This window comes from Phoenix dactylifera, chromosome 5, assembly GCF_051530095.1.
Source record: "Phoenix dactylifera cultivar Ajwa chromosome 5, Ajwa_hap1_PhDact_Kaust_v1.1, whole genome shotgun sequence".
In the NCBI taxonomy this organism is placed as follows: domain Eukaryota; kingdom Viridiplantae; phylum Streptophyta; class Magnoliopsida; order Arecales; family Arecaceae; genus Phoenix; species Phoenix dactylifera.
Window position 1 is genome coordinate 30,303,163 of NC_143194.1, and position 10,882 is coordinate 30,314,044.

Below are 10,882 nucleotides of genomic sequence, written 5' to 3' on the forward strand. Positions count from 1 at the left end.
TGTAGCTAAATAGCCTTTACATTAGTGAACATGAACTTTTGTATGGTACTTGGTCTTGTTTCCCTGCCTTCCAAAGAACAAGAAGTATGTCATAAATCCATAAGCAAAATTTCTAGACCCAAGTGATATTTGTATCAGGCCAAACTAAAGTACAAGCTCATGTCATTCTAACCTATGTAATTTGCTTATAATTCAGCAAATAAAGTATCGTGTTGGCACCTTTTTATTTTTATATCTTTTTGTCTAAAAATTAATAAAATATGATATGTACATTGATACTGAAGATATCATTTGAATAAAAATTTTGATAGTATTTGTATGTTTTTTTTAAAAAAAATAAATCTTTCGACCAAAAAAACTTCAAATTTTCATATAATTCTTTAAAAGGTACTGTTGCTGGTGGTCCAAACCGAGAACGATTGACACGACGGTGTGAACGGGGTTCCGCCTGAGTTGTCTTGGTTGGTGCTGGTTGCGCTCCACCTTCCGCCAAGGAACCTGCAAACAAGCCTTGCACCACCACCAGGGTGGTGATGGCCCTCCGACGGTCAAGTCAGAGGAGATTGGAGGAGGAGAGATGATAATCACAAGTGGGAGAGAGTGCTCTGGGAGGTATTGCTTACCCCCCCTTCTCCCCCCAGCCGCATATATACCTGGCTGGGAGGTCTCTCAGGGGGGTTTGTCGTCGTGGGGCACGATAGAATGGCCACTGACATGGCCGTTACGGGGCGTCGTGGAGCAGCGCTGGGTACGGTCATGGCAGGGCGTAGTGGAGCTCCGCTTTGTACGGTTGATACAGGAGATCGTGGGCAGCATCGGGTACAGCCGTTGCAGGGAGTAGTGGAGCAGGAGGCCGCGGCGTGCCTCTGGAGAATAGCCTGTCGTTATCAAAAGATCTCCGACTCGGGGTCGGAATGCTGGATCATAGGGCAGCCGACCCGGGGTCGGGCTGCGAAGCCGAGGAGGTCCGACTCGGGGTCGGAGTGCTGGATCATAGGGCAGCCGACCCGGGGTCGGGCTGCGGAGCCGAGGAGGTCCGACTCGGGGTCGGAGTGCTGGATCATAGGGCAGCCGACCCGGGGTCGGGCTGCGGAGCCGAGGAGGTCCGACTCGGGGTCGGAGTGCTGGATCATAGGGCAGCTGTAGCTTTCCTGGATACGCGTGCCGATCACGTGGGGCATGGCGGCTCAATTCCCCCATAACAGTAGCCCCCCGCTTCCGAGCCTGGAACCAGAAGGGGAACAGGTGAAGGGAGTGATGTTTCGAGATTGCCGCCATCCTTCGGAGAGGCGCGCGCGCTTCAAGCTTCCCGCCTTCTTTATGGCGTATGGCGGTTGCTGCTGACCTGGCAACCTGAGGATTTCGGCGGACATCCTTCCTTAATGGTGTCGATTCGCCTTTGGGGTGCGAGCGACCCTTCGGCGGCCAGGCGTCTTCTGGCGTCATCGAGGTGTCACTTGCCCTTTCGCCTATTTAATCGGGGGCCCTCCCCCGTCCGTCTTCTTCTTTACGGACATTTTCGAGTTTCTCCTTTGCGCTACCATTGTTGCCGCCGAAACGTTCGCTTGCTTTTCCTTTGACGCTCTCGGAGCCGTTCTTCCTCCTCTTTTTTTTTTTTTTTTTTTTTTTAGCTCTTGGTTGCTTCTTGCTGACTTTTGATTCCCGAAGTTCTTCCGGCGCTAGGCCAGGCATCCGAGGGTTAAACCTCAGGAAACTCTTCCGGCGCTAAGCCAGGCATCCGAGGGTTAGGCCTCAGGAAATTCTTCCGGCGCTAAGCCAGGCATCCGAGGGTTAGGCCTCAGGAAATTCTTCCGGCGCTAAGCCAGGCATCCGAGGGTTAGGCCTCAGGAAACTCTTCCGGCGCTGAGCCAGGCATCCGAGGGTTAGGCCTCAGGAAACTCTTCCGGCGCTAGGCCAGGCATCCGAGGGTTAGGCCTCAGGAAACTCTTCCGGCGCTAGGCCAGGCATCCGAGGGTTAGGCCTCAGGAAATTCTTCCGGCGCTAAGCCAGGCATCCGAGGGTTAGGCCTCAGGAAACTCTTCCGGCGCTGAGCCAGGCATCCGAGGGTTAGGCCTCAGGAAACTCTTCCGGCGCTAGGCCAGGCATCCGAGGGTTAGTCCTCAGGAAATTCTTCCGGCGCTAAGCCAGGTATCCGAGGGTTAGGCCTCAGGAAATTCTTCCGGCGCTAGGCCAGGCATCCGAGGGTTAGGCCTCAGGAAATTCTTCCGGCGCTAAGCCAGGCATCCGAGGGTTAGTCCTCAGGAAATTCTTCCGGCGCTAAGCCAGGCATCCGAGGGTTAGGCCTCAGGAAATTCTTCCGGCGCTAGGCCAGGCATCCGAGGGTTAGTCCTCAGGAAATTCTTCCGGCGCTAAGCCAGGCATCCGAGGGTTAGGCCTCAGGAAATTCTTCCGGCGCTAGGCCAGGCATCCGAGGGTTAGGCCTCAGGAAATTCTTCCGGCGCTAAGCCAGGCATCCGAGGGTTAGGCCTCAGGAAATTCTTCTGGCGCTAAGCCAGGCATCCGAGGGTTAGGCCTCAGGAAATTCTTCCGCTCGCTGGTCGGCCAAGGCTGGCGCAAGCCGAAGCGACCGGTCGGGGCTTCCGGCTAGTCTGCTCCCGGGATGATCATCGGGTTAGCCAGGCATCTGAGGGTTGTCAAGCCTCAGGGAAATTCCGCTCGTTGGTCGGCCAAGGCTGGCGCAAGCCGAGGCGACCGGTCGGGGCTTCCGGCTAGTCTGCTCCCGGGATGATCATCGGGTTAGCCAGGCATCCGAGGGCCGAGCCTCGGGAGATTCCACTCGTTGGTCGGCCTAGGCTGGCGCAAGCCGAGGCGACCGGTCGGGGCTTCCGGCTAGTCTGCTCCCGGGATGATCATCGGGTTAGCCAGGCATCTGAGGGTTGTCAAGCCTCAGGGAAATTCCGCTCGTTGGTTGGCCAAGGCTGGCGCAAGCCGAGGCGACCGGTCGGGGCTTCCGGCTAGTCTGCTCCCGGGATGATCATCGGGTTAGCCAGGCATCCGAGGGCCGAGCCTCGGGAGATTCCACTCGTTGGTCGGCCTAGGCTGGCGCAAGCCGAGGCGACCGGTCGGGGCTTCCGGCTAGTCTGCTCCCGGGATGATCATCGGGTTAGCCAGGCATCTGAGGGTTGTCAAGCCTCAGGGAAATTCCGCTCGTTGGTCGGCCAAGGCTGGCGCAAGCCGAGGCGACCGGTCGGGGCTTCCGGCTAGTCTGCTCCCGGGATGATCATCGGGTTAGCCAGGCATCCGAGGGCCGAGCCTCGGGACATTCCACTCGTTGGTCGGCCACTTGTCGCTCGCCGCCCATCGGGGTTTCTCTGTGCCCAGCCGCGACCGTGTTTCTCCTCTCCTCCAAGCGTTGCCTGGGGGGAACACGAGAAGGGTATTAAACGCTAATTAATGCGTTACCTGGGAAATCGGATCGCCAGTTGCTGCTGGTGAGGAGTGTTAGTTGAGCGGCCGCGATACGCGGGTTCTTCGAGGAGGATGCGGCCTGGGCGCGAGCGGAGACACGTGGACCTAGGGGTATACGTCACCCGGATCGTCCTGCACAAAGAATGCGATTTAAGGAGAATGACGCTTAGAAAATCGCGGGGAGATACGCCTCGGGAGTCGGAACGGCTCCGGATTCAGTGCGCCTGCATTTATTGGAGCCACCCGTATCGGAACTACCAGGGGGCCGCAGCTTGGCTATAAATACAGGTGCAGGTACGATGGAATTTGCCAAGCCGGAGCTGCAGGTTGCCATGGATCGCGGACCTCCTCCTTGGCATATGACTGAGAGACTCCTGTCGAAGGAAAGGGGAGGCGCTCCCCTTACAACTTCAGCCAACTAGCCGTTTCATCTGGGATCAACAAGGAGGGTCTCCCCGGCGGAACTCCGCTCTAGGCGTTTCATCCGGGATCACATCTCCCCTCCTTGAAGTTCAGCCTCCCGGTTGAGCTCTGCGCCGGACGCTCAATCCGGGACCGCGCCTCCATATACTCTTCCCCCTTGAATCCCTTCTCTTCCCTACCACTGGGGAAGATGGGAATATCCTTTGGAGGCGGCGTTCCCCTGGGGGCAGCGGGAGCTTCTTCTGCGGCGGCTCCTCCTCTTTTTGGTGAGGTGCTGGATGGCGCCTCCGGTTAGAAGCACCCACTTCTGGTGGGACTGCAGCCGCCCTGGGTTGAGGGTTTGGGTCCCCACCTCTTCTTTACTTTCTTTACTCCCTAATTCCCCTCTGGGAATTCCTTGTAATCACACGAGCACGCCACTGTAACCAGAAATTATAGAAATGAAAAGTATTGCACCTTTTTAAATTGTCTTTCTGGCCTTGTTGTTCTACTGGTAATACATCCGCAGGTTAGCGGAATTCCAGCCCCTTGGAATTTCTCGGCCATCTAGGGCTTCCAACTGGTAGGAGCCAGGTCGGTTTACCCAACGAACTTTATACGGGCCTTCCCAATTTGGCGCTAGCTTCCCACCTTCCGTAGGTTGAGATGCCTTAGCTCGCCTCAGCACCAGATCTCCAATTCTGAAAAGCTTCGGTCGGACTTTGGAGTTGTAATATCGGGCCACCCTCTGCTGATACATTGCCATCCGTACCTGAGCCATTTCCCTTGCCTCTTCCAAGAGATCCAAGTTCCCTCGGAGTTGCTCTGAATTGGCCTCGGGTCGGTGCGCGGCCACCCGAGGCGAGGGGAGTCCGAGCTCCACGGGGGCAACGGCTTCCGTGCCATAGGTTAGGCTGAAAGGCGTCTCTCCAGTAGGAGTCCGTTGTGTGGTCCGATACGCCCAAAGGACATTCTCGAGTTCCTCGACCCAAGCTTGCCCCGTCCGGCCGATCCGCGCTTTGATACCTTGGAGGATTGTCCGATTTGTGACCTCGGCCTCGCCGTTGGTTTGGGGATGCGACACGGATGTGAACCGATGCTCGATCCCGAATTCCTCGCAGAAGTCCCGGAAGTGCTTGTTATCAAACTGTCGACCGTTATCCGAGATGAGGACCCGAGGTACTCCAAATCGGACAATGATGTTCTTCTTCACGAACTTCCGGACTTGTGCCTCCGTGATGGTGGCCAGTGGCTCTGCCTCCACCCACTTGGTGAAGTAGTCGATGGCGACAATCAAAAATTTCCGCTGGGCCGAAGCGACGGGGAATGGTCCGAGGATATCCATTCCCCACTGTGCGAAGGGCCAGGGCGCGGTGATTGGCGCCAAGGGGACAGAGGGGACTCTCTGGACGTTGGCGTGGCGCTGGCAGGCGTCGCATTTCCGCACGTGGTCCTTCGAGTCCTCCAACAAGGTCGGCCAATAGTAGCCTTGCCTCATGATCTTATGCGCCAAGGACCTAGCCCCCAAGTGCGATCCGCAGATGCCTTCGTGGACTTCGCCGAGGGCGTAGGCCGCTTCCGCGGGGCGGAGGCACCTTAAGAGGGGGGCGGTAAACGAGGTCCGATACAGCCTCCCTTCATAAAGTACGTAGTGGGCGGACTTCTTTACAAGCCGCCGGGCCTGATCTTCGTCTTCAGGGAGGATTCCTTCGGCGAGGTAGGCGACGAGCGGGTCCATCCAAGACGGCTCCGGATCAATTGCCATCACCGCTCCAGCCCCGTCAATGCTCGGGGCATCCAGGGTCTCCAGGTAGATTGCCCTCGACAAGTTGTGCGCGTCTGCGTCCACTAGGCGGGACAACCTGTCGGCCCTGGCATTTTCGCTCCTCGGGACCTGCTGAATGTCAACACTGCCGAGGTCGGGAATGAGTGTTTGCACCTTCCGGACGTAGCTCTGCATGGTCGGGCTCCGCGCCTCGAACTCCCCTCGAACCTGCCCGACCACCAGCTGGGAGCCGGTGAAGACTTTCAGACGCCGGATGCCGAGCTCCTTGGCGAGTTTGAGTCCCGCGACTAGGGCCTCGTACTCCGCCTCATTGTTGGTCACTGGAAATCCGAACCTCAAGGCATACTCGGCTATCACTCCATCGGGATTGGTGAGGACCAGCCCAGCCCCTCCACCTTCAGGGTTCGACGACCCGTCAATGTGGAGCGTCCAGATCGGGAGATCGAGGCTGGGTGTCTCCGGCGGCTTAGGTTCCGCCTCCTGCACAGTGCACTCAGCGAGAAAGTCCGCGAGCACCTGGGCCTTGATGGCTGGTCGGGGCTGGTAGCGGATGTCGAACTCACCAAGTTCTACTGCCCACTTCACCAGCCGTCCCGCATTCTCTGGATTGCTGAGAATCTGCCGCAGTGGTTGATCGGTCAAAAGGGTGACAGAATGAGCCTGGAAATAGGGGCGAAGCCTCCTGGTCGCAGTCAGCAGCGCGAAGGCGATCTTCTCAGCCTTCGTGTACCGCGTCTCGGCATCCCGGAGGACTCGGCTGATGTAGTATACAGGCTTCTGAAGTCTTGCCTCTTTCCGAACCAGTACTGCGCTGACTGCGGTTGGGGAGACCGCCAGGTAAAGGTAGAGCATCTCCCCCTCTTGCGGCTTGGACAGCAGGGGAGGAGACGCCATGTACTCCTTGAGCTGGTCGAACGCCGCATGACATTCGGCCGTCCAGAGGAAGTCTTTTGGGCGCTTCAACACCTTGAAGAATGGTTGGCAGCGTTCGGCCGACTTTGCCACAAATCGTCCGAGCGCGGCGACCCTTCCAGCGAGCTCCTGAACCTCCTTCACTTTGGTCGGAGGGGACATATCTTGGATGGCTTTGATCTTGTCCGGGTTGGCCTCGATCCCGCGCTGGTTGACAATGAAACCGAGGAACCTCCCGGCCGAAGCACCAAAAGCGCACTTCGCTGGGTTTAGCTTCATGCGAAACTTTCGCAAGGTGGTGAAAGTCTCCTCCAGATCTGCAATGTGCTGGTCTGCATGGCGGCTTTTTACCAGCATATCGTCCACGTACACCTCCATATTCCGGCCGATCTGCTCCTTGAAGATTTTATTGACGAGGCGCTGGTAAGTGGCGCCAGCGTTCTTCAGACCGAAGGGCATTACCTTGTAACAGTACAGCCCCCGGTCTGTTATGAAGGCAGTTTTCTCCTCGTCCTGTGGAGCCATCATTATTTGGTTGTAGCCGGAGAAGGCGTCCATAAAAGACAGTAGCTGATATCCGGAAGTCGCGTCGACCAGTTGGTCTATCCGTGGAAGCGGAAAGCTATCCTTGGGGCACGCCTTGTTCAGGTCGGTGTAGTCGACGCACATCCTCCACTTCCCGCTCGCCTTCCGGACAAGTACGACGTTTGCCAGCCACTCGGGGTAGCTCACCTCTCTTATGAAACCTGCCTCCAAGAGTTTGTCTACCTCCTGGTCGACCACCCGGATCCGATCCGGGGCACAGTGTCTCTTCTTTTGCTTTACTGGTCGGTGGGTCGGGTCGACGTTGAGGGCGTGAGAAACGACCTCCGGGTCGATCCCAGGTACATCGGCCGCCGACCAGGCAAACACATCTGCATTGGCTCGGAGGAATTCCACTAACCGGAGCCGAGCTTCCAAGTCGAGGTTGGCACCGACCCGGACCGTGCGGTCCGGGCGGCCTTCTTCGAGGGGAACTTCGATTACGCCCTCGGCCGGCTCCCCGTGCCGCAAGGCCACTTCGTCTCTGGCGTCAAGTGACTCGACGCTTAGGGCCTCCATGGGCTTCTTCCCTTTGAGAGTTGCTAGGAAACACTGCCGTGCGGTCGGCTGGTCACCTCGGACCTCTCCAATCCCGGCCGCTGTGGGGAACCGCATGAGCAAATGGTAGGTAGAAACCACCGCGCGAAGGGCGTTCAGTCCGGGTCGTCCGAGGATAGCGTTGTAGGCCGAGGGGACACGGACGACCAAGAACCCGAGCCGCACCGTGGCTTCTGCGGGTGCAATGCCCGCAGTCACAGGCAGCTCGATGACACCTTCGGCCGAGATAGCGTCTCCAGTGAATCCTATGAGGGGGGTGGATGTTTTGTGCAACAATTGTCGGGAAAAGCCCATCTTTTGGAAGGCCTCGTAATACAAAATATCAGCTGAGCTTCCACTATCCACAAGAACACGCCTTACATCATAGTCCGCCATAGTGAGAGAGATCACCATGGCGTCATCGTGGGGAGTCTGAACCCCCTTTACATCTTCATCACAAAAAGTGATTACATTTCCGACCCGCTGCCTCTTCGCGACGGCCACTCCTGATACTTCCGCCGAGCCCCCTGCGTTCCTCACGGGCCGAGAGCAGCCCCCAGTGATGGTGTGGATCACTCCCGCAACGGGTCGATTCTGCTCCCGAGGCTCCTGAGGGGCCGGGTCGGCTGGACGCGGGTCTGCGGGGGGACGTCGGTCGTTTACATATCGACCGAGACGCCCTCGGCGAATGAGAGCCTCGATCTCGTCCCGAAGCTGGAAGCAGTCTTCGGTATCGTGGCCGTGGTCTCGGTGGTACTCACAGTACGCCCGAGAAGGCTTCCTCCCAGGGATCTTCTTCATCTGCCTCGGGACCGGGAGGTCCTCCCGCCCCTTGACCTCCATGAGGATCTGGGCCCGGGGGGCCAGGAGTGGGGTGTACCGGTTGAAGCGTCGGTGCGGAGAACGAGGGCGTGTGGCGCCGTGGTTCCTTGCTGGTGACGGGCTTCTGCGCCGGCGTTGAGGCGTCGGGCTCCTCCTCTGGGGTGCCTCTTTTCGCCTTTTCTTCCCGGGCTTTAGAGGGGCCTCGGCGGCCTCCTTGTTCCGGTGGGAGGCTGCCTCCTCGGCGTCTGCATACTGGTTTGCCCGAGACAACAGCTCCGGGAAGCTCCGCGGCAGGCGTTTGTCCAGGGAGAAGGTGAGTCTGCCCTTCCGGAAGCCTCGCTTCAGGGCTGAGAGAGCCACCTCCTGGCTCAAATTCCGGACCTCCAGTGTTGCCTTGTTGAAGCGGGTGAGATAATCCCGCAGGCTCTCTCCCTCGTTCTGCCGGACATCGAAGAGGGAGTCGGAGACCAGTCTTCGCCGGCTACTGACGGCGAAATGGCTGATGAAGAGACGGGTGAACTGGTGGAAGGACTGGATGGAATTAGCCTCCAGGCCGGCGAACCACGCCCTTGCCGGGCCGCGGAGGGTCGCCGGGAAGGCCTTGCAGAGGAGAGGATCCGATGCTCCATGGAGGAGCATAAGAGTCCTGAAACTCTCCACGTGGTCCCGTGGGTCCGCCGCCCCGTCGTAGGGTTCGATCGCCGGCATTTTGAACCCCGGCGGGTTTAGGGTTCGCAGGATCCTTGAGGCAAGCGCCGGCTGGGAGGAGATTTCCAAGTCGGCGAAGGGATCTTTGGAGTGGCCCTTCAGGACCTGGAGCTGTCTGTGGAGATCGTCCACCCGCCGGTCCAGGGAGCGCGACCGGTGGGTGGGAGACAAGGAGCGGCGCGAGGGGGACCGACTGGAGTGCGGGCCCCTCGAGGACTGGGGTGTCTGAGAACGCGCCCGGGTCCGCCTCTCGTACCCCGCGCAGCTCCGATGAGAAGGTCCTGGCAGAATGGACCGCACTCGAGAATCCTCCCCGCGCCGGCGCTCCTCTCCATGGGAGAGGAAGGAGCGCGGGTTGTGAGGAAGAGGCGAGTGCTCGGGGAGCAGCGGCTCCTGAGCCCGCTGCGGCACCCGAGAGATCACACCCTGCAGATTCTGCACTGCCTCCGCGAGGGTGCGAACCTGCTGGGCTAGCTGGTCGAACTGAGCAGGTTCGACCGTCTGAATGGGAGGAGAAGCGGTGGAATGCTGCTGAGAGTGTGTTGGGGACGCAGCAGCCTCCCGGCCAGAGGCGCGAGAGGCTCCGCGACCGGAAGCATTGGAAGCTCCGCGACCACCTCGCCGTGCCATTACGATCGTTCTGAGATTCGACCCTTCCTCTAGCGCCAACTGTTGCTGGTGGTCCAAACCGAGAACGATTGACACGACGGTGTGAACGGGGTTCCGCCTGAGTTGTCTTGGTTGGTGCTGGTTGCGCTCCACCTTCCGCCAAGGAACCTGCAAACAAGCCTTGCACCACCACCAGGGTGGTGATGGCCCTCCGACGGTCAAGTCAGAGGAGATTGGAGGAGGAGAGATGATAATCACAAGTGGGAGAGAGTGCTCTGGGAGGTATTGCTTACCCCCCCCCTTCTCCCCCCAGCCGCATATATACCTGGCTGGGAGGTCTCTCAGGGGGGTTTGTCGTCGTGGGGCACGATAGAATGGCCACTGACATGGCCGTTACGGGGCGTCGTGGAGCAGCGCTGGGTACGGTCATGGCAGGGCGTAGTAGAGCTCCGCTTTGTACGGTTGATACAGGAGATCGTGGGCAGCATCGGGTACAGCCGTTGCAGGGAGTAGTGGAGCAGGAGGCCGCGGCGTGCCTCTGGAGAATAGCCTGTCGTTATCAAAAGATCTCCGACTCGGGGTCGGAATGCTGGATCATAGGGCAGCCGACCCGGGGTCGGGCTGCGGAGCCGAGGAGGTCCGACTCGGGGTCGGAGTGCTGGATCATAGGGCAGCTGTAGCTTTCCTGGATACGCGTGCCGATCACGTGGGGCATGGCGGCTCAATTCCCCCATAACAGGTACCATACATGTTTTTACCATCTCATTTAATTTTTTTCTTGAGATTTTAAAAAAATAATAAACAAAAGAGAAAGCAATGCTTCAGAAATTGTTATCATTAAGCAACTTTTTAGCCTCCCTCGTGTCTGAGCTTTTACTTAATTGAAGCTTGGCCACTTGGATGTACAACCTCTTTTTTTCTTTAATAAAACTATCTCAGTAATTTCTTTTTCGTTTGAGTGAGAACAATAAAAGAGGGAAACCAACTAAAGTGGGAATCCATTTTTCAAACAAGTTCTTAACTAATATTAAAAAAATCATGCAACATCATAACCTATATGAACCCAAGCAAGATCATCATCTGATGGGATGACAG